Here is a 24,595-nt window from a genome sequence, read left to right on the forward strand (position 1 = left end):
TACCCTAGTAAGTTTTATGTAGGAGTTGGGAGAAGAGAAGCAAGTAGGTATCAAGCTCAATTAGTATGGAAGTTTCGGTCACTCTTGTTAATTGGAAGAGAGGATTTTGAACCTCTAGGTCTGGTTGTCTGTGTACAGATTCGATACTAGAGTGAGCCTCTTCTTGCTCTACCATGATCAATTACCTGGCCAATGCTGGTGTTCAGGATCGTTTATACATTCATAGAAAGCATCATTGATAATCTCTGGCATCAGCTGAGCATACTTCTCCACAGGGAAAGAGGAAAATCAGAAACCTTGGCATGCAAGGACTCAGTTATCTATATCTTTTCCTAAGGTGGTACTTGAGAATTCACAAAAGCAAAAACCTTAAAAGAAACTAAGATCAAGGAAGAGTGAAAATCTAAAAAATGTTGGCACCATCTCAGGAAAGTTGGACGGCTCCTATCAAGAGAAAACCCAGTCCAGGGAAGAAAAAGAGAATGATCTATGAAGGATAAAAGGAGCTAAGATGAGTCTGTAGAATACCTGGCTGGAACACAGAACTGGAAATAATAAGGGCTACGAGAAATTAAAACAAATCAGACACTGTGTGAAGCAAAAGCAATTAAAGTATATCAGCTATAGCCTGAGATAGGCAAACCCCTTTATATCAGGAAAGGTCTCTAGACGAGATGAACAAGCTGCAATGTGAATAGAAGAATGTAGATATTTTCAAACCTGACAGTATAAAAGGTTAGATGAAAGAAGTCTGCAAGTGGGAAATGGAGAAGAGCTGAAGAAAATGGTAGGGGGTAATATCACTCCACAAGCTGATGTAGGAGAATCTAAGACCAGAAAAAATTAGAAGTGACTGTTACTAATTACTCAGGGTTACACAATAATAAATTAGAAAGATATAAATTAGGAACTTCAAGAAGAGAAGGTGGGATGTTGGTATAAATGTGCCATTAGATTTTTGTTTTATCACAAGAAATCTGAATTGATTAACCAGAAAGTGGAACAGAGGCACTGAGCCTGTGAAGAAATGAGAAGAATAAGAATCAGCAAGAATGTGTCAGAGGGTGGTTGTTCCTTCTATATATCTTTTTCTGTTTGGTGTTTTAGCTGCAAAAATTTTGGAGTTACAGCTAATTTTTAAAAGTTCAGATTTTTAAAAAATGTGTGCCTCCACCCCTGCTCCATTGCATTGTTGCTGGTGTCGAAGTGATGTGGCACCTTGCTGTGGCCTTTGCACATTTTCAGCTGGGGCCTCCTCTTCAGGGTATGAGAGTCAGGACGCAGGCTCCCACACAGTGCTCACTAAGGGTTGTACCGCTTTAAACGCAGTGCTTGCACAGAGTTATGGCTGTGGGACTCACACGTGGGATTCTGGGAGCTACAATTTCTGGCCATGCTGCTCACATCCTTTTGGTTATTGTGCTCCCCAGAGGCTGCACCCCTTTGTGGTTCTCACCTACACCTGACTGCAATGTGGTGTGGAGTCGCTTATTTTCTGGGGATCATGGACGGTCGAGAGCCGGGATCATGCTTAGCCCATGCACACACTGAAGATTAGAATTCATGACCGTGTTTACAAGGCAGCTGTTCTAACCCACCGTGCTATCCCTCCGGACCCACATGTGAGCTTATTTTAAAAGGCAAAAGGTGGGGCCAGAGGGGTAGTACCAGGCTTCACTGTCCCCCAGACACTGCCACGTGCAGCCCTGATGCCTCCTAGCTCTGTTGCCCCCAGAGGCCCTAGAGTTCTGCCCTGAGCAAGCCAGGTGTGACCAAAACAAACCAAATTACCTGGTGAGATTTCCTCTGCTTGCCCATTTCTGTTTCCAACAGAATGTAGGAAAAGTCTTTTTAGAGAAGCCCGAAAAAGAGAACACTGGGGCCAGCGTGGTGAGGGCTGGAGGGAGGCAGACAGCTGCTTCCGGTCTCCACGGCAAACCACAGGGCTGGAAAGTCACGTCTGGGATTGGTGCATCCAGTTACATTCACTCATTTTCACCCTGTTCTTCCTGAGGTGAAGAGATCTGACTGGTGGGGAATGTTGGTGCCTCACAGACGCTGCCACCATGACCTCAGAACAGACAAAGTTCACAACATATGGAAATAAACAGCTTTCTGTAGCAAAAGGATGCAGAGAAATCAGATCTTTCAAAGCTCTTGATGAGATCTGGGTTGCCCACCAAACTGCATGGGTGTGCTGTGACCCCATGCCCTGCCCGCACTCACAGTGGGAATCTGAGCAGCCTCCCAGCGCTGCCCATTCCCGCCTTAGCTGTGCAGGGGGCCTGGCCTGGTGTTTCCCTCTGCCACCCAGTCCCACGGAGCCACTCCTGGTGGAACACTGGGCCGTGCCATTCCTCAGGAGTAGGTATGTGGAGGCTGGGCCCTTCCCTCCGTCACCCAGCCCCACGGCACCAGTCCTGGTGGAGCCCTGGTCGTCACTCCCAGCAGTGGGTGTGTGGAGGAGGCCTGGCCTTTCCCTCTCACCCAGCCCCAAGGCACCACTCCTGACGGAACACTGGGGACAGACGCAAGAGAGAAGAGCTGGACTGGATGTATGTCTCATTCCGAGATGAGTGATTCATTTCCTCAGGTGAACACCTTAAATAAAAGGAAAAATAATGAACAAGACTCACCCTTCCGAACAAAGTCCTCCCAAAGGCCATATTTGTTTCATTATTGACACATCCTCAATTTTAGGGTCCAGACTTGATTTTTCTTGTGCTGACCAATGGAGAAAAATTCGGAGCTCTTAAGATCCACCCTCTTACCCTGAATTTCTCATCCCAGGAATTGCCCTCGCCTCCCTCTCCCCCTCGCACTTGCCCCCACCACCTGGCAAGGAGCACAGATGGGATGGAGCCTCTGGCACTCAGGGGTTCCTGGAGCTGAGCGCCCGCCCCTCCCCCAGGCATGCATCAACCTTTCCTGGCACTTAGGGTCTTCCCCACAGCACCCACTCTGCTGTGCTCGCACCCATCCACCTCTACTAAGTAAACAACTGAAAAAGGAACCTGATGCCTGGTATCTTGAACTTCCGGCTGCTCCTCCTCCTCCACGCAGGCCTACTCAGCTCCCGGACGGCAGAACTCCCTCTCCGAGCCGGGCTCCTCCGGCCTGGAGTCAAACACCCGAACTCTGCCCCTGGTGGACATGGCTCTTACCACACACTGGTTCTCTATGTTTTTAGGGGGGTGGGGGCAGGGATTGCTCCTGGTGGTGCTTAGGGGACAAATCCTGGGATCATCCCGGGCCAGTGCGCACTGAGCATGTGCCTAAGCCCTGGGTTGTCTTCAGTTCACACTGGTCCTTTTCATTGATCCGGATTTCCCAGCATTAATTCCTTTGGACTCCTTAGGAAAAACAAATTAGAGAGTTTGTTGTTGTTGTTGTTTGGTGGGGGGAACACCTGGTTTAGGGGTTCCTCCTGGCTCTGCATGTAGAAATCTCTCTGGGAGGTGCTCAGAGGACCATATGGGATGTCGGGATCGGCTCCTTGTGTCCAAGGCAAGTGCCCTCCCCTCAGTACTCTCAGGCCTGTTTTTTTTTTTTCTTATTTGAAATCAATCTCCTCCGAAAACAGAACTACTGTGAAAATTCTGCATGTCCTTCATCTTGGTCGAGATGCTGTCTTCTCCATGAATTTTTTGCCAATACCTTTTTTGCATGTAAGAATATTTGTGTTCTTTCTCTCCCTCCCGCTTCTCTCTCTGCTCCTCCACCCCAGCCTCTCTCCCTTCTCCCCCTCTCCCTCCACCCCAAGCTCTGCTCCATCATCACCAACAGCTTGGAATGCTTCATGCTCCAGTTTTAGGCTGGAACAATGATTTTGTCTGCAACAACAGCATCCATCGGACTGTAATGCTTTGGCGGGTGACAGTGCCTTAAATGTGTGCCTCCCCAGTGCTGAGTAGACGATGATGTTTCTCCTTCCAGACCTGACTTAATTCTGCAGTTCACACAATGAGACGGATGAGCTGAGCAAGGGAAGCAAAGGCCGACCCTTCTCTTTCTCCCTCACTGCTAATTTATCTGCCTCTGGACCCTGCTGCATGGCACCTTCACTGTCACTGTCACTGTCATTCCGTTGCTCATCAATTTGCTCGAGCGGGCACCAGTAATATCTCCATTGTGAGACTTGTTGTTACTGTTTTTGGCATCTCGAATATGCCATGGGTATCTTGCCAGGCTCTGCCATGCGGGCCATTGACAAACAGCTCAAGATCGGAGATTCATAACAAGTGAGGTATAAAATGAGAAAACAACACATTTCATGTTTTCTTATTCCGTAATTCATTCTGTCCCCCCTTTTCTGAAAACGACACTAGAGGAAAGCACACACATTTCTATTTCTAAAGGCAGATTGATTCTGTTCTCTGTTCCCCAGGTGGGTGGGGGCTCAGTCCATCAGCAGACAGGCAAGAGGTTAAGCTGTGGCACTCGGAGCAGCTGCCCCAGTTACTCCTGTCCTGATGGCCCAGAGGCCCTCCCGCATCTCTCAGACAGGTGCTGGACAGTGACCCAGGGGTGTCAGTCTTGGAAGAGGTAAATCCCTGGGGGTTCAGAGAACCTGACCAAAGGCCACTACCTGTCACGGGCCTCCAGTCCTGGCACAGCAAACAGCTGTCAGCCAGAAGCTCCACAGCCAGAATGTGCAAGGGCTCAATTCAAGTGACGCTCTGATCCGTGGCCTCCATCAGCGCCAGTGACCCCGGGCACACGGGCAAGGACCAGCATCGAACACGCCCTGGCCGGGACCTTTCCAGGACCTCCCGAGGCCCCAGCGCTGTGTGTGGCACAGAGCAGATGTCTGAGCGGAGAACACGGCTGCAGTCTCTTGCTACTGTTCACGCCCCGGGAAGGCGCGCCTCCAGTTCGGGTCCCTGTGGCCTCACTCCCTCCCGCCCCCTGGTCTCTGCAGGCTCGGGCCAGGGCTGAAGGAAGCTAGCAAAGAGGCTCTCCGGGGGCGGAGTGCAGACACCGAGGCCAGGGACCTGGGAACACCTTCGAAACAGTGTGGAGGAGCCCGTGATGCCCACAGGGAGCACGGCTGGCAGGCATGGCAGACGCCGAGGCTCCTGGCCCTGCAGCCCCAGGCTGGCAACCCCCGGCATGACGGCTGCTCTTCCGGTGTGCTGGCACCTGAGAAGGCCCAGCGTGGCCCAGCCAGGAGGCTGCAGACCCCCCAGCCACTCCAGCTCAGAGCCAGCACAGACAGGGGCCAGTCACCCCCGGCCCTGGGAGCACGGTGGCGGGGCCTGCAGTCAGGGGGTGTGTGGGAGCCCAGCCTGTGCCGGCGCGGCAGAGCCTCGCGCTGTGGCAGCAGCCTCCACGGGCCCGCCAAGCTCTGCGGCTGAGTGGGGACACTTCTGAGAGCCAGCTGGCGGCTAGGGGAAAGGTCATGGGGGAGGGGGACGGGCGTCTGTCGGGTGCTGTGGGCCGACTCCCGCAGTCTCTCTGACTGGAGGCTGCCGCTCAGCCTTTCAGGCTAGTCCAGCAGCAGAGAGTGACTAGTTTTGTGTAGAAAAACAACTCGGCAGGGACATGAGCTGGTGAGCTTTCCAACAATTGTAACCTGAGCGAAGTCCGGTTTGGTCATGCTCCAAACTCTCACACTTTGGACAGCTTTGTCCAATCAAGGTCGTCAGCATTTGCTTCGAGGAGTTTTCTAGTTCCAGCTCCGAAAGTCTACGATGGTTCAAGCTCACCATTGTAGACCATTTGAGGCAAGGAACAAGCTTCTTTTTTTACAGATTTGCTGTCTGGATTTTTCCAACACCATTTGTAGAGCAGGCGATCTTTTCCTCCCCTATATGTTTGGTAAAAAGCCAATTGAAGATATATAGCTGGGTCTGTTTATGGATCCTTTATTCAATTCCATTGATACTTTCTTCTTCTCTACTTGATAACCGAAACTATAATAAGCCTGAAATTAGGTTCTATAAGAGCTCTTACGTCTCTTCTTTGCCATAGATTTTTACCTATTAGCAATCCTTTGCATTTTCTTACTAATCTTAGAATAGGCTGACTACAGAACAAAGACCTGCTAGGACTTTAACTGAACCAGTGGATAAAATGGGGAAATATCATTAAACCAAAACTGACAAATGAGTTCCATCAATAGGAATCTTTCCCATTACTTGGGGGTTGAAATTTTTCTCTACAATGTTTCATGATTGTAGAACAAATTTATCCCTAATTTTAAAAATAATCTTACTATTGTTATTAGTGTACTTTAAGATTTTTTAAATTTATCTTTTTGTTGCTATTTTATAGAAATGCAACTTGAATTTCTAGTGTTTATCTTGGATCTTGAAAACTTACCAATTTGTCTTTTATTGTTGCTGATATTATATAGAAATAGAAATGAATTTTTGGTATTGATCTTGGAAACTCACCAAACCTACACAATAGTTCCAGCAAATGATTTCTATCAGCTGTTGTATACAGAGAATCACATCACTACAAATAAGAACAGTTTTGCCTCTACTGTTCCAATGTAGGTACTTTTCGTTTATCATTCTTACCTTACTGTGTCTTTTCAGACCTCCAGAAAAACATCCACCATGCTCTGGCAGCAGACACACTCAATATGGCAGGAAGGCGTGTGGGGGCTTGGGATCGTGACTTCAGTAGCTGTGGTGCAGCCCACCAGTGACACCATCTACACACAGAGCTTCGTGGGAGGAATCTGCTCTAAGTGAAAACTAGATTTCTGCTATAAAAGTACCTGGGTTTGCTATTCTGGAAGGCGGTGTGAGGGTGCGCGTGGTGATTCCCTGCCAACTAGGCCAGGGCTCAAGTCTGCGAGTTGGGCAAGTTGCTACACGGGCCCTGGGTGCTGGGATCGCCAGGGCCACCCTGGCGGTGCTCAGGGGACCATGCGGTGGCTGGGGGTGAGCCCCGACGACCCCACGCAAGGCTCCGCCCCAACCTCTCCCGGCCTCTCTGTTTCTCACTGAGCACGCTCTCAGAGTGCCCACAGCCCCGCACGCCAGGCCAGTCTCTTCCAGGGGCTCCAGGCTGTCCCTCCCTGCTCCTTAGGGTGGTCATGGGTGCCATCCTCCTTCTGGTCAGCCAGGTTAGAAGCTTAACCAGTTATTCGTGTCACAGGAATGTTTGCAACTGTAATGCTTTTCTTCATTGTCTTTGAGTTTAATTTGCTCTTCTTCAGCTAGGATCTTACTGGATTTTTGGGTTTGTTTGGGGGCCACACCCAGCAGTGCTCAGACTTACTCATGGCTCTGCACAGGGGTCACTCCTGGTGGGGCTTGGGGGACCACATGGGATGGCAGGTATCAAACTGGGGTTTGATACACCAAAGCAAGTTCCCTGTCCACTGTATTACCTCTCAGCCCCCATCAACCAGGTTCTTAAAGTGAAAGTAGAGGCCATTTGCTTTTTCCTTTCTAACAAGGCACTTTAAGACTATCATTTATATCTTAATATATGGAATCCTTCAAAATTTTATATGCTATGTTTCCATCTCCATTCAGTTCAAACAATCTAATGTTTATTCTAATTTTTTCTTTTACTTGTAAGATATGAAAATTGGGTTATTTAGTTTCCAAATATTCAAATATCTTCCTGATAGGTTCCTATTATTAATTAATTTCAGTATGACTAGAGAAAATACTTTCAATCACTGGAACTATTTTAAGTTCATTAAATGGCTCTTAATATCTTGATAAATGTTCCATGTGTACTCAGAAAAAAAAGTATTCTGATACTGTTTAGTGGAGATTCTATAAATATCATTTAGATTAACTGTTAGATGTAAGCTGCCTTTTATATAATTAGTGATTTGCTGCATCCTTTTATCAATTATTGATGGAAGGTAGTTCAACTGTCTACAACTTGGAGTTGTTCATTGGAATTGTTCAGTGGAATTGTTCATTTTTCCTTGGAGTCCTGTAAGCTTTTGCTTCATTTATTTTAGAACTCTATTACTGGATGCATAAATGTTCAGGATCATTCCTTTCTTTTGATGAGTCAATACCTTTGCCATTATGAAATATCCCTTTTTAAAATCCCTGTTAATCCCTGTGCTCTGAAATCTACTTTCATGGTATTACTTGAGCTTCTTCAGCTTGCTTTTATTTAAAGCTAGTTGAGGATTTCCCTTTTTCCGTCCTCATATTTTCCATCTATTTGTGGATCTTTATTTAGGGTGAGTCTCTGTTAGGATCAGTCAGTGAGTTTCTTTGGGCTTTGTTTGGGCATCACACCTGACAGTACTTGGGATTACTGGCTGTGGAATCTGAGACACACTGCTTGCAACCCCTGGAGCTATTTCCCAGGCTCCACACAAAGGGTCTTTAAGTTGGCTTTATGCTGAAAATTGCTATGTTGTCCTGACCTAACTTTGTAGTGACCAAAATTAAAATTTACTCAATATTTTGTTTTACAAGTAGGCTCTGAATGTGGCCTCTTACTCTGCGGTGTCTCATTTCCCTGACATTATTTTTCATAGAACAGGAATTAGTTTTAGCATATTCTGCATTTTTTCCCACAGAGAAGCAGGTAGAGGAGAGAGAAAGATTGTTCATATGTGACAGGCACTAGCTGGGTGCCCAACAGCCACGAGAAGTTCGTAGCTGCATACACAGCCTCTCCCTTTGGAGTAAGCCTACAGGGCATTCACCATCTTCCGCAGAGCCAGGGGGTGGTAAGGGAGATCTGAGCTTTGTCCCTGGCTCCTGGGAAGGAAATGCCTGGAAATGCTCAAACTTCCCTGAGCAACGGCACATTTTCATGCGTGTAGTCTGCTGGCACCGTACAAGGAACTCAAATCTGACTGCAGGAAAAGTGACCCTCCTGCAAATGAGTGCAGTCATTCTCTGTCCCTCCCCCCCGACTCATTTCACTCAGCGTGATACTCTCCATATCCATCTGAGTATAAGCAAATTTCATGACTTCATCTTTCCTAGCAGCTGCATAGTATTCCATTGTGTAGATGCTCCACAGTTTCTTTATCCAGTCGTCTGTTCTTGGGCACTCAGGTAGTTCCCAGATTCTGGCTATTGTGGACAGTGCTGCAATGAACATAAACATGCGGATGGCTTTCCCACAGTGTTTTGGGGCCCCTAGGGCATATTCCCAGGAGTGGTACTGCTGGGTCATCACTGTATCACTGTCATCCCGTTGTTTGTCGATTTACTCAAGCGGGCACTAGTAACGTCTCTTTTACACTCATCCCTGAGATTTTAGCCTCCTCTCCTTACTATCTTTTCCAACAATTGGAGGCTCTTTTCCAACAATCGGGGTCAGGGAAGTGAGACCTATCATTACTGTGTTTGGCATATCGAATATGCCATGGGTAGTTTGCCAGGCTCTGCCCCTGAGGCAGGATATTCTCAGTAGCTTGACGGGCTCTCCAAGAGGTATAGACACACACACGCGCGAGCGTTTTATGTACATTATGTAAATGTGTGTATATGCATATATTGACATACACATATAAATTACTCTCTATGATTTGTTGCTTACTGTCTGAACTTCATCAAATATGGTGTGATAATTATAGAAAATGGGTAGGAAGTGTCTTATAATGTGTCCGGGAATCGGCCTGGAACGTGGTGGTGGTTGGGTAGTGGAGGTCAGCTGGAGTGGGTCCCTTGGGGTGGGGAGGGTTCTCACCTGTCCCCCTCTGGGATGCCCCAACTGGAGACAACCTGGCACAAAAAAAAACTTAAAATCCATCAAACTATTTCAGGGACCTAATTTTGCTATACCAGATGTTTTATTTTCTCACACAATGACTTTTCATCTTAACACTGAAATTCAACCCCCCAAATGATTTCTTACAGACCTGTTAACTCCAATGACTATGAAAGAGTAAAACATTTTAGTAAGGACATCCTAAGCAGTTCCTCGGCGCCATACTAGCCTGTGTATCCAATAATTGAGAGCATGTGGTGAAACACAGTAAGGAAAGTATTTTTCTGTGGGGTCAAATATGGCAGTGCTCAAGGCTTACTCCTTGCTCTATGCCCTGGAGTCACTCCTGACGGGGCTTGAGGGCCTTAAGGGCCACACACAAGGCATGTGTATGTTTCCCACTTCACTCTCTCTCCTGCAGGTTGTTCCAGGCATATACCTTTGACCCTTTGAGGGAATTTTCTGCAAACTACTCAACACTTTAAAACTTTATCATGGTGGCTCCTGTGTAAAAGAGATGCTTAAAAGTCTTTTTTTGTTTGTTTGCTTGCTTGATTTTCAGGTCACTCCTTGTGGTGCTCAGGGGACCATATGGGATGGTGGGCAAATGTCCTACCTGCTGAACTATCACTCCAGCCCCAAGTAATCATGGTACAATGACTTAAAAAAACTTGTTTTTTAAGTCATTGTACCATGAACTAAAGTTGTAGTTAAGTGGAAAATGGGAAAAATAGGTCTTGCAAAAAAAAAAAAGGTCCTGATAAAGCATGTAATAAAAGTGTGTTAATAAATATATAATACTGACTATATTAAAGTAGAAGAATTATGAGTTTATACTTTATGGTTAGTGGGTGCAAACCATTTGAGTTCAGTAATAGTCATCAGTCATTTTGGTAAACATTAAAAAGACATCTTCATAAAGCATCGCACCAGGGAGACAGCGATGCGAAAAGGCTTCACCGTGATTGCTGGGTCCTACGGAAGCTCAATTACTGGTTTTGTGAGGAATGCCCAGATTGTCTTCCAAAAAGGCTGGACCAGTCAGCATCCCCACCAGCAGTGAAGGAGAGTCCCTTTCTCCTCGCATCCACACCAACCATGGTTGCTCTTGTTCTCTTGGATGTGGGCCAGTCTCTGTGGTGTGAGATGATATGTCTCTGTTGTTTTGCTTTGCATCTCCCTGATGATTAGTGATGTAGTGTAAAATACTAAAGGCATGCCAACGGGCATGTGCACTCTCGGGCTCTCCGGGCGGCTCTGTCTCACCGCCCGCATTCGGTGCTCTGGAACCGCTGTGTATGGGCTGGATCGGGATGGCCGCTGGCCAAGGACAGGCAAGGGAAGAACGAGGACCAAGCTGGTTGCTGATTAGTTACCGTTTATTCAATCTTCCATTTTTCTCATCTCCCGCACTCCCCGCTCCGGCCGCTCTCTGCATCAACTCCAGCCTTTCCTCCTACTTTCTCCCACCTTGCCCTCTAGGCTACACCCAGCCAGGTAGCAAAATCAACATAAGAAAGCCCTTCCTGAGGGCAGGGCATTCCAAAGCCCTTCCTGACTCTTAAGGTTTTTTTCCTTTCCTTAGTCCAAACACATATTAACATCTTAATACTTGTTATTTTTGTATGGACATAGCAAGAGATGCATTGAGGCTTGTAGGGCAGCTCTCCTGGGAACATCTTGCCACAGACTCAGACTATAGCACTCAGGCCAGATTAATCATTCCTCACCCTAGCAGGGTCCAAATCTAGTATCACTGTTAGGATCATGACAACATTTGTCCATGATCAAGCTCTTAACTTATAGTTAAGCATTAGGCACTTTGGCCAGGCCCATCTCGATGCCAGGGTAGCACACAACTCACCGCTTGCCCTGGGTCTGTCTTTTTTTTTTTTTTGGATCACACCTGGCAATGCACAGGAGTCATTCCTGGCTCATGCACTCAGGAATTATCCCTGGCGGTGCTCAAGGGGCCATATGGGATGCTGGGATTTGAACCCGGGTCAGCCGTGTGCAAGGCAAATGCCCTACCCGCTGTGCTATCACTCCAGCCCCGCTCTGAGTCCATCTTGTACCTCGTCGGGACCCTGCTTTTGGGGGCAGCTGAGGCTTAGGTCGAGAGAACAGATGCCCAGGAGGAAAATATCATGTAGAGTCAAATGACTCCCAGGTTACAAAAGCTTAGCATTTGTTAAGTCTTCCTGTGTCCATACAAAAAGGACATGGCTCTGAATAAACTATGCAAAGGACTCAAGGAGAAGAGAAAAACAGTATTTGCAAGTCAACAGAACACTAAGAAGTTACAAATAAACACAGAGGAGTGGGAGCACTATAACGGGAGTAACCCAATAAACCTAAACTACCTGAGGCTATGTTATCCTACAATGTAGAACATTTTTTCATGTGCTTTTTGGTCATTTGTATTTCTTTTTTGAGAAAGTTTCTGTTCATTTCTTCTCCTCTTTTTTTGATGGGGATGCTTTTTTTTTTCTTGCAAAGTTCTACCAGTGCCTAATATACTTCTGATATTAATCCATTATCAGAAGGGTATTGGCTAAGGAATTTTTCTCATTGCAGTCCTGACCCAGGTGCTTGTACCTGAGATGGACTCTCTGTTCTGTCCACTCACCTGAGAGTGACTCTGAGGTGTGACAACCAACTTCCCCTCCACCCTTCCACCCCTCACCCAGAGCCTCAAAGCTGAGGAAAAGAGATGGAGACAGAGAGGGTGCTGGTTGAGGCACGGAACCCTGGTGGAGAGAGCAGTGTCCTGCCAACCCCTGGCCAAGCCCAGGCCGGGCTCTCCCCTCAAGGTGGCACAGGGTCAGAGGGAGAGGGGGGCTGTGCATCCGGGAGTCGAGAACACTGCAACATGCCGGTCCTTCAGCCATGAGTGATCAGGTCAGGTGTATCCACCCAGTCGGATCTGAATTCCAGATAAACATGCATGCATGTCACATGTATGGGACTAAGGACTACTTGCTGTTCATGTGAAATTCAGATTGGTTTTTATCTGCCCAGTCTGGTATCTGCTGAGTAGGGTTGACCCGCAGCATGAGGGGGTCGCTGTGAGTGGAGAGGTCACGGCTGCTGGGAGACTGGGAAATTTTCACTCACCGGAACTGAAATTTCGTAGCAGCCCAGTGACAAGAAATCAGCCAGGGGGTGGGGTATCGTGGAACACAGACACGACAGCTCTCGCAGCGGGTGGCGCAGCTGCTCCTGAGAGTTTTAATCCATCCCTGCAGCCCCGGATTCATCCTACTTGGTCATGATATATAATCTTTTTGATGAATTGTTGGATACTATTTGCTGATATTTTGTTGAGGATCTTTTCATCTTGTTCATCAGAAATATCCTCCCTTCCTTCCTTCCTCCTTCCTTCCTTCCTTCCTTCCTTCCTTCCTTCCTTCCTTCCTTCCTTCCTTCCTTCCTTCCTTCCTTCCTTCCTTCCTCCCTCCCTCCCTCCTTCCCTCCTTCCTTCCTTCCTTCCTTCCTTCCTTCCTTCCTTCCTTCCTTCCTTCCTTCCTTCCTTCCTTCCTTCCTTCCTTCCTTCCTTTTTTTGTGTGGTGTCTGTCTGCTTTTGGTATCAGGGTGATGTTTGCTTATGCAAACTGGGAATGTTTCTGTTTCTTCAATTTCCTGGAAAGACTTGAAAAGGACTATCAGTAAGGCCTCCTTAAAGGTTTGAAAGAATTCACTAATGAACCCCTGAGACCAGTACCCAAAGGCAGTAGAAATGAGGACCAGGAGGACTGGCTCATGGTTGGAATCTCGCCACAAGACTGTGTAAGTGTCGGGCGGGGAAGGGCAGGGAGTTAGGACAGAGAAGGGACTGGGCCACTATCACAATGATAGAACTTTTCATAAGAACTGAGTACTGAAAGGTGGTAAAGTGATTGATATATATGATAATTTCAGTCCCTGCATGACAAACAAATGCGTAAAGGAAGAAAGGGAGAGAGAGAAGGAAAATGTCTGCCATAGAGACGGGCTGGGGGTTGGTGGCGGGAGGAAAACTGGGGACACTGTGGTGGAAACGTGTGCACTGGTGAAGGGTGGGGTGCTGAAACATTGTATCACTGAATCCCATCAAGAACAACTTTGTAACTGTATCTCATACTGGTGAAGGGCCGGTGTTGAAACACTGTATGACTGAGACCCCATCATGAGCAACTTTGAAACTGTATCTCATGGTGATTCAAAACAAAAGTGACCTAGCTATCTCCACAGAGGGGTCCACAGAGGCTTGGGCCAGCTCAGACCCCGCACACGGACACACCGGTGCCACGGAGGGTGAGCCTCGGACCATGCTCACTCGGCGCCTCGGAATAGACACGACAGCTCACGCAGTGGACAGAGTGGCTGCTTCTGAAGGAAGGAAACACGCTTCGTCCAGAGAAAACACAGGGAAGGTGCCACTGAGCCCAGTTCAAACCCCACCACCAGGTACAGGCCCCTGAGCCCCGCCAGGAGTGGCGCTGACACGCAGAGCCAGGAGTGAGCCCTGGGCACGGGCCCCTACAGTAAGAAATGAATACTTTGTTCTGGGGAGCAGCTGGTGGGGCTCAGGGACCACGTGGTGCTGGGCTGGCCCCGAGCTCAGGCTCAGCCGTCCAGCCTTCCCCCAGCCCCTCTTGGCAGCAGTCTGAGGTCTCAACTCCCTTCTCCACCGTGAGTCTGCCTTTTCCCGGGCGTTAAGAAATGTTCCAATAACTCTTTCACTTGAGACTAGGGCCGGCCAGAAAGAAGAGGGAAAAACAGCAGATACGGTCTCCACGATGGGGCCCTGTAGACCAGGGAGGCCAGAGGTCAGCTCTGCCCAAAGGTGTCCCCTAGGGTTTTACAAAGAATGGGGCAGCTCCCACACTGCCTTCAGTGACCCCCGACTCTGTGACCAGCCCTCCCCCCCTCCCCTGTCTGTTCCGCTGCTGCGTCCTGCATCCTAAACCTCTGGCCCCAGCCTGGCAGTCGGAGAGTTCTGGCGTAAGTCCATTCCGCTAACCCTGCATCAACCCATCTCTCTTGTGCTAACGCTTGTTTCTCAGTTGGACCCAGCTCTGGGGTCCTGTGAGCTCATGCGGAGCCTGAACAAGCTGCCGTTCCGCTTCCGGAGTCTGGCTGTGCCCCTGACTACCCTGGGAGCTGATTCCCTCTCCTGCCAGGTTAACCCTCACTGTGTGGGCATGTCCCCTCCCAAGGGGAAGCTGCGCCGGGACACAGGGGCAGAAAGCCTCAGGCTCAGGCCACGGGCTGCCGGTCCCTTTTTTTCAGGAGACTCAAGGGGAAACTCTGCACAGAAGAGGCTCACACGCCTGCCTCAGTCACCATCTCGCGCCCCGTGAGCAACGGGAGGGACTGTCATCCTGTCACGTGAGCAAACAGTGTGCTGTTCCAAGTGGGTTAAGTACATGCAGTGGCAATGCAAAGTGGGTTTGGGAAATTGTGAATAGAAGACGCGTTCATTCTGAGCCGTGCAGACCTGTCTCCCCACGTGACGAGTCAGTCCACACAGACACGTTCCCTGACGAGGTGTGACTGGGGCGGGCAGCAAAAGCCTCGGGATCGGTTCTCTGGGCACCTGCTGTTGATCCCCCAACCGTGAGGCGACGCGACGTCAGGGTGTGCTCTCAAGGCTGCTCTGGACCCTCTGACCCCAACACACCTTTAACACAGCCCAGCCCCCGCGGCCCTGAGTCAGCCTCACCGACTTGCTCACCCAACACTGCCCTCAGGCGCTTACCCCTCCAGGCTGTCATCTCAGCAGCACAGAGATGTGCCTGGACAGACATCTTCAGACTGGAGGGCCGAGCAGAGGCCACCGAGCACTGAGACAGGGGCTAAGCACTGAGGCTGCCCCCCCCCCCCCCCAGCCCCGCACCAGAGCAGACGGGCCCTGGCCCTGAAGAGCTGCTGACAGACAGGTCCCGGCTGGGGAGAGGGAGGCTTCTGGTTCAGGCGGCAGTTGGAGAGAAAGTGCTGGGATGGGCCCAGCCCCAGGGAAGCCTGCGCCAAGCAGACAGGGAGGGAGAGAGCCGTGCTGGGCAGCGTCCAGCCGGGCCCACAGACGGGGCTTTCTCTCTGCCGTGGTGCATTTTCAATCAACATTCTTAGCATTTTCTGCCACATCACAGACTTGGTAGGCAGCCACAAGTGGTGACTGCGTCTTCTCTGAGTGGACCATGAGGACCCGAGGCAGCAGTTTCTCGGCCTCCTGGCCGCTGTCTAGTGTAAGGCAGCCATGTTCCAGCCCGTCTGCCCGAGAGCACAGGAGAAAGGCGTCAGGATGTTGTTACAGCAACCGTGAGACTCGGGTTCAAAGTCCTCGGAGCCAGGATTTCAGTCACAATGAAGCCGCCAAGACAGTATTGACAAGTAACCCACTCACTCTCGGGAACAACTTGCTTCCCTGCCACTCGAACCCGCCACTCCTGACGGCGCGGAAAAATCACAGCATCAACTTTAAACCGGATGGAATCACAACAGAACTGCACCCCTTCCCACCCTGGCTGGTTTCTTGTCACTGGGCTTCCACGCAAGTTCAGTTCCCGTCAGTGAAGCTCTTGCAGCCTCCCAACAGCCACGACCTCTCCACTGACCACGACCCCTCCCACGACCTCTCCACTGACCACGACCCCTCCCACGACCTCTCCACTGACCACTGACGCTGCGGGGCGACCCTACTCAGCAGAGGCCAGGCTGGGCAGACAAAAATCGGAGTTAGATCTGAATGTCACGTGAACAGTAAATTGTCTTAGCCACATAACTAGCAGGTTACATGCGTAGATGTCTGTCTGGAATTCAGATTTGAATGTGGACACAACTGACCTGATCCCTCCGTGGCTGAAGGACCTGGGTGTTACAGCGTCCTCGACGTCCAGATGCACAGTCAGCCTCGCCCTCTGACTGGCTCCCTCTCCCCAGAACCGTCTCTGCCCCCTTCTCTTCCCCCCAGCTCTGAGGCTCCGGGGGCTGGGGGTTGCCATGGCATCTCAGGTCTAAGCACCTAGGTCGGAACTGCGATGGGGGTGGGGGGGGAGAGAGGGGTGGCGTCCGCTTGTTCGACCTGCAGCCCAGGTCAGAGCCCTGTGGAGATCTGGCAGGGAGCCTCGGAGGCTCCAATCGGGAGAGGAGAGAGGACAGAAGACAGAGGCCAAAGCGCGGCGGCAGACAGCAGAGGCCAGGAGCGGGCGCCCACGCAGCGTTTATGGGCCACGTGCCCTCTAGGAAGCGGCAGTATGGAGGGGCGGAGTGTTTGGGCCACACCCAGTGGGGCGCGGGGGCTGTTCCAGGCTCTGAGCTCAGAGGGGACCCCTGGTTGCGCTGGGGGTCTGGCCAGGGCTCACCTCTGAGCACAGAGCCAGGAAGAGTCCCTGGGTGCCTCTGGGTGTGTCCCAGCCCTCCCCCTCCAAAGTCAGTTAAATGTTGAGTGTTTCCACGGGCGGAGTCCTCAGCCAGCTCGGCCCGTCCAAACGGTCACTCTTTAGTGGCAGACTGCCCTGTCAGCCTCACCTGGGACCGTCTGGTCTCTGTAGAATCACGGTGTGCGGGACCCCTTCGCTGCCCGCTCCTCCCTCTGCTCCACGTAGACCAGCAGAAGCCTTCCCTGGCTTTCAAGGGGCTCTAACGGATTTTACAAAGAGCTGATGGGGAAAGCACCTGTGGTGTCTTTGGCTGCTGGAACCCAGGGCTCCTCGCCGGCACTGAAGCCGTCCAGACTCCTCCGCACATGGACCCCCGGGCCTGTCTGGACCTCCGCCAGCCTGGCGGGAAGTGTTCGGCTCTGCTGTGACCTGTGACATGGCTGAAGGGCCCGGGCCCGGGAGCGGGCTCTACACCTGCCTCCCCAGCCCCGGAACAAGCAGCTCGTCCTCCCCTGCTGCTGTGAAGTGCTCTATGTGAAGTGCTCTAAGAGCACAGCAGGTTTCTCACTTCTGCTCTCAGCTGTGTGCGGTGACACTACGTGCATAAGACAGACCCTCGGGAGCCGTCCTCGCCCCTCTGTGGTCTCGGAATCGAGTGGGTCTGAGTGCCAGGCTTCCCGCCTCACTCCCGGAGGAGATTTCTACCCAGGTTGACTTTCACTGTGACCTGTCACATTAGAGCAGTCGACCCCCTAATCCGTTCATCAAGCGGGGATAGAGAGGCAGAAGAGTATTCAATATCTCGTTCACCGTCCAGAAGGGGCAGAGCAATGTAGCTGAGTAACAATCCTCATGACTCACTTACACTACACGGCAGCAACACGATGGGACTGGCAGGCATCACGGCAAGTGAACTAAGCGGGGACAAAAGTGAGAACATTCACGTGTGGCAGTTAGAATAACTGGAAGAGGAAACACAATGGTTTGGGGGCGGGGAAGTCCTAGATCGCCCTCGGCCCCAGAGTACAGGGGGGAGAGAGAGAACAAGAGAGTGCAGGGGCGGGGAGAAGCAACAGGGCGGGGGCCCAGGGGGTCCGGGCCTTCAGCGGCATTAAGGAGTGGGAGAGCTAAAGGTCTATACTGCAGAGTGGGACTTCCCCATGCAGACTTGGATAGTGCCTGAATGGAGGGCGGGGGAGGGGGAGGGCAGGGGAGGGAGCCTGGACACTGGTGGGGGGTCAGTGCCCAACATTGTATGTCTGAAACCCAACTATGAACAGCTTTATAAAGTGCTTTAATAAAAACAAACAGCGCTGTAGCATGTCCTGGGGTTCATCGATTTGCTCGAGCGGGCACCAGTAACGTCTCCATTGTGAGACTTGTTGTTACTGTTTTTGGCATATCGAATACGCCACGGGGAGCTTGCCAGGCTCTGCCATGTGGGTGGGAGACTCTCGGTAGCTTGCCAGGCTCTCCGAGAGGGACAGAGGAATCGAACCCGGGTCAGCCGCATGCAAGGCAAACACCCTACCCACTGTGCTATTGCTCCAGTCCAAAAACAAATAAATTAAATTACATTTTTAAAAAAGAAAGAAGACCAAAAGGGAGAAAAACAGAATAGTCCAGCAAGCACTGCCATGGTTCTGGCTTTGCACACCTACTCAGACCCGCCAAACCACGTCTTATCGGGAAATCATCACTGGCCAGCCCACGGCGTGAGAAAGCGAGAGGAACACTGCATGGCCCGTGAGCTCCCGGGAAGGCACGACTCAGGCAGCATCTTCACTCGTCTGTTTTCCCTCCACCACAGGGGACTCGGCGGAAGGAGCCTGCTCAGGAGGGCAGGGAGCATGGCACAATGGCCTGAGAATTGCTGCCGACTGACCTCTGTCCACAGTGGAGGACAGCCCAGTGCAACCTCTCTGAGCCAAGGAACCTGAGGAAGCAGACTCTGGGAGGCCGGGCGGGGCATGGAGTGGTTAAAGGGGCCAAAGGTACCAACTTGGTGTCAAAACCATCAGCCCAAGAAGGGACATGCCAGGCTGATGACAGTCTTGGGGTTGTGAGGGGTACTTGAGCTCTGGGAAGAGAATAAATCTGAAGAGTTTTCCTCCGACGAAAAATATTAACAATGTCTAGGGACAGGTGAGCCTGACTTACGCAGTGATCATTATACAGCAGACACAGAGCAAACCATCGGGCTGAAGCAAACACAATGTCAGAGTTCCGAAAGGAATTTGGTCTGGGAACGGCGTCGGGTGGGCCTGGGAGGGCCAGATGCAAAGGTGAGTGCTAGAGAAAATCTCTGGGCTGTGGTTTTGTGTTGCGATGGAACCGCAGCCCTTCTGGAAAGCAGCTTCCTCAGAGCCATCTGGCACTGGGGCCTGAGGGGACTCCGTGATCCCCCCGTCACCACCTGGGCCCGGGCCTTACACACAAGCTCACGCCAGTGTGAATCTGCACAGGTGCCCTGACCTCTGGCACACATTCAGGAAGCAGGGCTGGGCGGCGCCAACAGCCTGTCTCGGACTCAAGTCAGAGACGAGGAAACCCCGGGCGGCCAGGTCTGAAGAGCCCAGTTCTCACGGTTCCACTGCTGCTTCTCCAGGAGCCAGGAACACAGCCTGAAAAATACAACGTCCTACCAAGAAAATGGAACTGTTCTGGAAAGGAACATTTCTTCAGGAAGTCAGTCACACACACACACACACACACACACACACACACACTCTCAAGCACACACACAAACACACACAACACACTCACACACACACACAGACACACACACACACACACCAGCCTTCAGTCAGAGCAGAGGACTTAAGGAAGAGAACAAGGTGGTCAGGGGCTGGAGCCATAGCACAGCGCACAGTGGGGAGGGCATTTGCTTTACATGCGGCCGACCTGGGTTCGATTCCCAGCATCCCATATGGTTCCCTGAGCACCGCCAGGAGTAGTTCCTAAGTGTAGGAGCCAGGAGTAACCCCTGAGCATCACCGGCTGTGACCCAAGGCGGTCAGCTCCCAAGAGCCGGCTGTGGGCGTGGCCTCCAGAGCGCTGGGTGCCGGGAGGCCCTGAGGAGGGTGGGTGGAGCCAGCGGTGCTTCCCGGCAGGATGCTTCCCATGGGCGTGCAGCTGGGGTTGGGTATGTGTCTCACAGACTCCTTGGGGGGTTCCCAGATGGTGCTGGCAGGCCCGGAACCCCTACAATTACTGTCAGTCAGCCGGGCTGGTGGGTCGCCGCCAAGCCCCGCAGAGCCGTGACTGTGATCCAGCGGTCATCCGGAACCGGGAGTCCGGGAGTGGCCCTCACACGCGGCCTGCTCTCCCCACAAGCAGTGTGAGGGCTTAGACTCCTTCTGGGAAGCTGTGGGCGGAGGGTCGGGATGTGATGAGAAACTCCCAGGTTTCTGTCTCTCCGACGTTCTCTGGCCTCTGGGGAATGTGATCCTTTATGCAAGAAGCGTTTGTTGAGTCACCATTGCTTCACGTCACCTGACTAACACGCTCCACGGAAGGGGAGAGGAGCTGAAGAGCCTTCCCTGCACTAAAGACTCGCCCGGAATGTAACGGACAGGCCATCTGAGGGCCAGGGCCACGGCCCTTCAGTCAGTAAAGGACTCTCCGTGAAGTGCCCGTCCACTGAGGCTCATGTCCCCCCCCACATGCCCTCCTGGCTCAGAGCTGCCCTTGATAGATCCGCTGTGAATCTCACGGGATACCTTTGCCTTATTGATCTTGCTGCTTCCAACATTATCTCTACTTTTGGCATTTTTCATTTGTGCAGACGTGCCTTTGGGTTTTCCTCATTGGGTCTCTTTTCCCTTCAGGCCCTTGTAACTCGGTGCCTGGATGCTGCTTGCCACATTTGCTTCCTGTGCTCCAGGGCCCGGTGATTCTGCTGCTGTCCTCTTGAACCCGTGCCACAGTGCTCCGGGGTGCTGTTCACTTCTATTCGGGCTTTTTCCTCCACCTGCCGCAGTTTTCCGGCAGTTTACTCCAGCTCGGCTTGGAGCTCCTTGGCCCTTCGCTCAGCTTGCTGTTCTGCTGTTCAGAGCTTTAGTATTTTTTTTTTTTTTGCATTGCCTGCCATGTTCTTCATTCCTGCGTGCAGTATTCTTCATTTCAGCACTCATCCGTCCACACTGCGCATCTGCTCTCCGCGGTGCTTCCGTTCCTTTGACCTCAGGAAACATCCTCGTCGCGGTGTCACCAGAGCCCTTGACTGAGGACCCACGGGGATGCCTGGTGCCGTTTGCGCCCACTGCGCTCCTGCGTTTGCTCATGCGCCTGGCGGGCACCTACGCATCCTCCCCCGGCAGGCTGGCTGTGCTCCCGCTGTGCCGTGAGCGCTGTGGAATCTGGAGGGGCTGTTGTGCAGCCACGTGAGTGGACACACACTTCAGGCGCTGTGGATCGGGGCCTCTTGCCAAGGCAGAGTGGAAGAGAGGGGAATCCCCTGCCATGTCTGACAAAGGCCGGGGCGGCCAGCCATGCGATCCTTCTACCTGGGCTGGGGCGGCCGTGTGCAGAGTTCAGAGATTCGGAGCTTGTGGGGTCCCTTACTAAGGCGGAGTCTGGGTGCAAAGTGAAGACACACGGGGCATATTTCAAGCTTAGCGGCTATTGTGCGAAGCGGTCAGTGTGTTGGTCGGTCAAACCACTGTCGTGCTATGGGGAGGGGCTGACTGGTCATCTCTGGAGAAGCTGGAAACCCAGAGTGACCGGCAGGATTCGATTCCCGAGGCCCCTCTGGGCCGCACCCCTGCTGGCTGGGCTCTGGGCCAGCAGGGCTGGGGTCCTGGAGGGCCATGCATTTCCCTCTGACAAAAAGGAGACTTTCCCTCCCACCTCAGGAAATGCTCTCTGCTGGCTCAGAAGACGTCAATAATCTGAGTCAGCCTCCTTGGGAGACAGAAGATTGATTTTTATAAAGTCTGGCTTATTGGCTTTTTAAAAAGAACGATGATTTGGCCATTGCCCCTAAAAGTCCGGGCCCTGTGGGGTGTCCATCTTTCTCCAGACTTTTCACTACAGATTTCTCAGTCTCAGGATTTACATTTGTGTTCACAAACCATTTTGAGTTGATTTTTACATATTACGTGGGGGCATAAATTGAAGACTCTTTCCTTTTTTGGCATACATGGATATCTAGCTTTCCCCAGAGTTGCTTTTGAAAAAAAAAAAAAAAGAGCTTTCCTAACAGAACACCCTTGTCTCTGCTGCACCCACCTGTGCAGGGCCGTCAGGAGGCAGGGGGGAGGGGGGGAGGGGAGCGGGGGAAGGGGGAGTTGGGGACGCTGGTGGGGGAGTTCAGTCTGGCCGTGGGAATGGTGCCAGAAAACAGTATGCCTAAAACTATTAGTACTTTATAAATCACCGTATCTTAAAAAAAAAAAAAAAAAAAAAAAAGAGGCCCAACCAGGCAACCCAGGGAAAACACAGGTGTTTCGGCTCAGTTGGATCGGCAGGTAGCTGGCACGCAGCGTGGAAGCGGGCATCCAGGCCAGGCTGCGGAGATGCCCCGGGTGACCCAGCACGGCCCTCCAAGGGCCCGCCCAGGGGCACCTTCCCCGCTGGCCGGGACGAGGCGGGCACTGTGCCGGGCTCTGGTCCCAGCTTCTCCCAGCTTCACAGACCGGGTGCGGGGAGTTGGGCTGTGTCTGGCTGTGATATGGGTGCCCACGAGCAAAATCACACGGCGGTGACACTGCGTGTGGGGCCGGGGGCCGCGTCCTGTGCTGGCCAGGCTTCCCTCGGGCTCCCTCGAGGCGCGGGAGAGGGTGTGGGGTCGGCTGCAGGCCTGTGCAGTCTCCCGACACTCTGGCTCTAGGACCACTTTCGCAAGTCCCGGAGTGGATCCTGCCACGGGCACGGACCGGGCGTCAGTGTGTCGGGGCCAGACGGGGCCTGGGACTTCCTTGTTTCCTGTCACCTGAGGCCCGTGGTTACTCTGATCCACAGCAACGTGGGGCACAGTCTTGTGTTGGGACACTCGCCTGTCCTCGGAGGCTCTTGCGACATGTCACGTTCCACAGTCTCCTATTGCAGGGTAATGCACCGGGGTTCCAGAATAACCCGCAGAACCATCCGAGGAACACCCCTCCTGCTAATCGCTTATCCCCGGGGTCTTTTTCATGGCTGTACAGTGGTAGATCGAGGGAATGGAAAGATGGACCATCTGTAAGGTTCATGTAAACGGTGCATTGGCAACTGGTGTTCTGCTCGGGTTGATGACAGTTCATCAGATCGTGGGTGGCGCAGAGCCCTTCTGCGTGAGCCTTCCACGGTGCGAGCTCCCTCCCGCCCACCAGGGCCAGCGCCCAGCTGTTCCTCAGCTGTCCCAGTGAGCCTTTGATTCAGGGAACCCCAGCCGAGTCACTGACTACGGCTTGTGTTCCAGAACTGTCCCAGCAAACATACTCTAGATGGCTTCTCAGCTCCTCAGGGGCCCGAGACGGAGACGCTGAGCACTGCAGAGAGGGTCCCCAAGGCTGTGAGTCTCAGGGACAGGACGTACCTCAGGCTGCAGAGCCAGCTCTGAGCACAAAGTCTCCACACCGCCCGGGGTCGGAGCAGCGCGGGCCCAGTCCTGCCCTGGACACGCCACGGGCTTTGCTTTGAGTTGGCGCTGATGTATCCTACACGGACAAAGGCGTGGTGCTGAGAGAAAGGGACTTCACCCCGTCCTGCTGCACTCTGTGTCAGAGACTTACGTGACCACCACCCCCGTGCAAATCCCTGGTACCACCAGTGTCTCTCGGGAACAGCCCCTGAGCACTGCCCTGGGGTCCAAGCCCCCCCGCCCTGCACCCCCTGGGATCTGTTCTCTGAGCAAATGCTGGGGACCTGCTTCTGGAGTTTGCTCCTCTCGGGAAGAGCACTGAGAGCGGGGAGGAGTGTGGGCCAGTATATGCTGACACGGACTGTGGTTGTGGCCAAGAGCAGCCCCAAATACACCGTGTGTGCAGGTGCCTTGGAAACAACAACAATCACCAAGCAAACCCCAGACAAGGGGAAAATGCTCCCAGAAAATGAGGAATTTCAAACCTTCTGCCATATGAAACAAAGAGCTGCACCTCACCCTCCTCCAGTGCACGGGCAGAACGGAGAACCCAAGGCGCTGATGCGAAAGCACGGGCCGGGCAGAAAGAGGCAGAGACCCCAGACTCACCCCCACCGGTCACAGCCACCGTCCCACAACGTCAGCGCTCTGTCTTCGGCAGAGGAGTCGAAGGGGACGTTGGGGGTGGCCAGAAAAGGGGGGTCTGGCTTCTCAGGGTTTCTTTTACTCTCTCACAAGCTCACCCCACACCCAAGGTCCCCATCAGCACTCGGGGGCAGCCACACACAGCAGGGTCAGTGGGTCGCCCGGTTCTGCTCGAAGACTCGGGCCTCCTGGGAAGCAGAGGCCTGGTCAGGCCTGGGTCCGGCACAATTCCTGCAGTTCCAAGAACACGGGTGTGCAACAGCATGCACAATGATCAGTGCCCCCCCCCACGCACACATGGACACATACACGCACACATGCACACACACACGGACATGCACACACGCACACACACATACAC

This window comes from Sorex araneus, chromosome 6 (assembly GCF_027595985.1).
Source record: "Sorex araneus isolate mSorAra2 chromosome 6, mSorAra2.pri, whole genome shotgun sequence".
Lineage (NCBI taxonomy): Eukaryota > Metazoa > Chordata > Mammalia > Eulipotyphla > Soricidae > Sorex > Sorex araneus.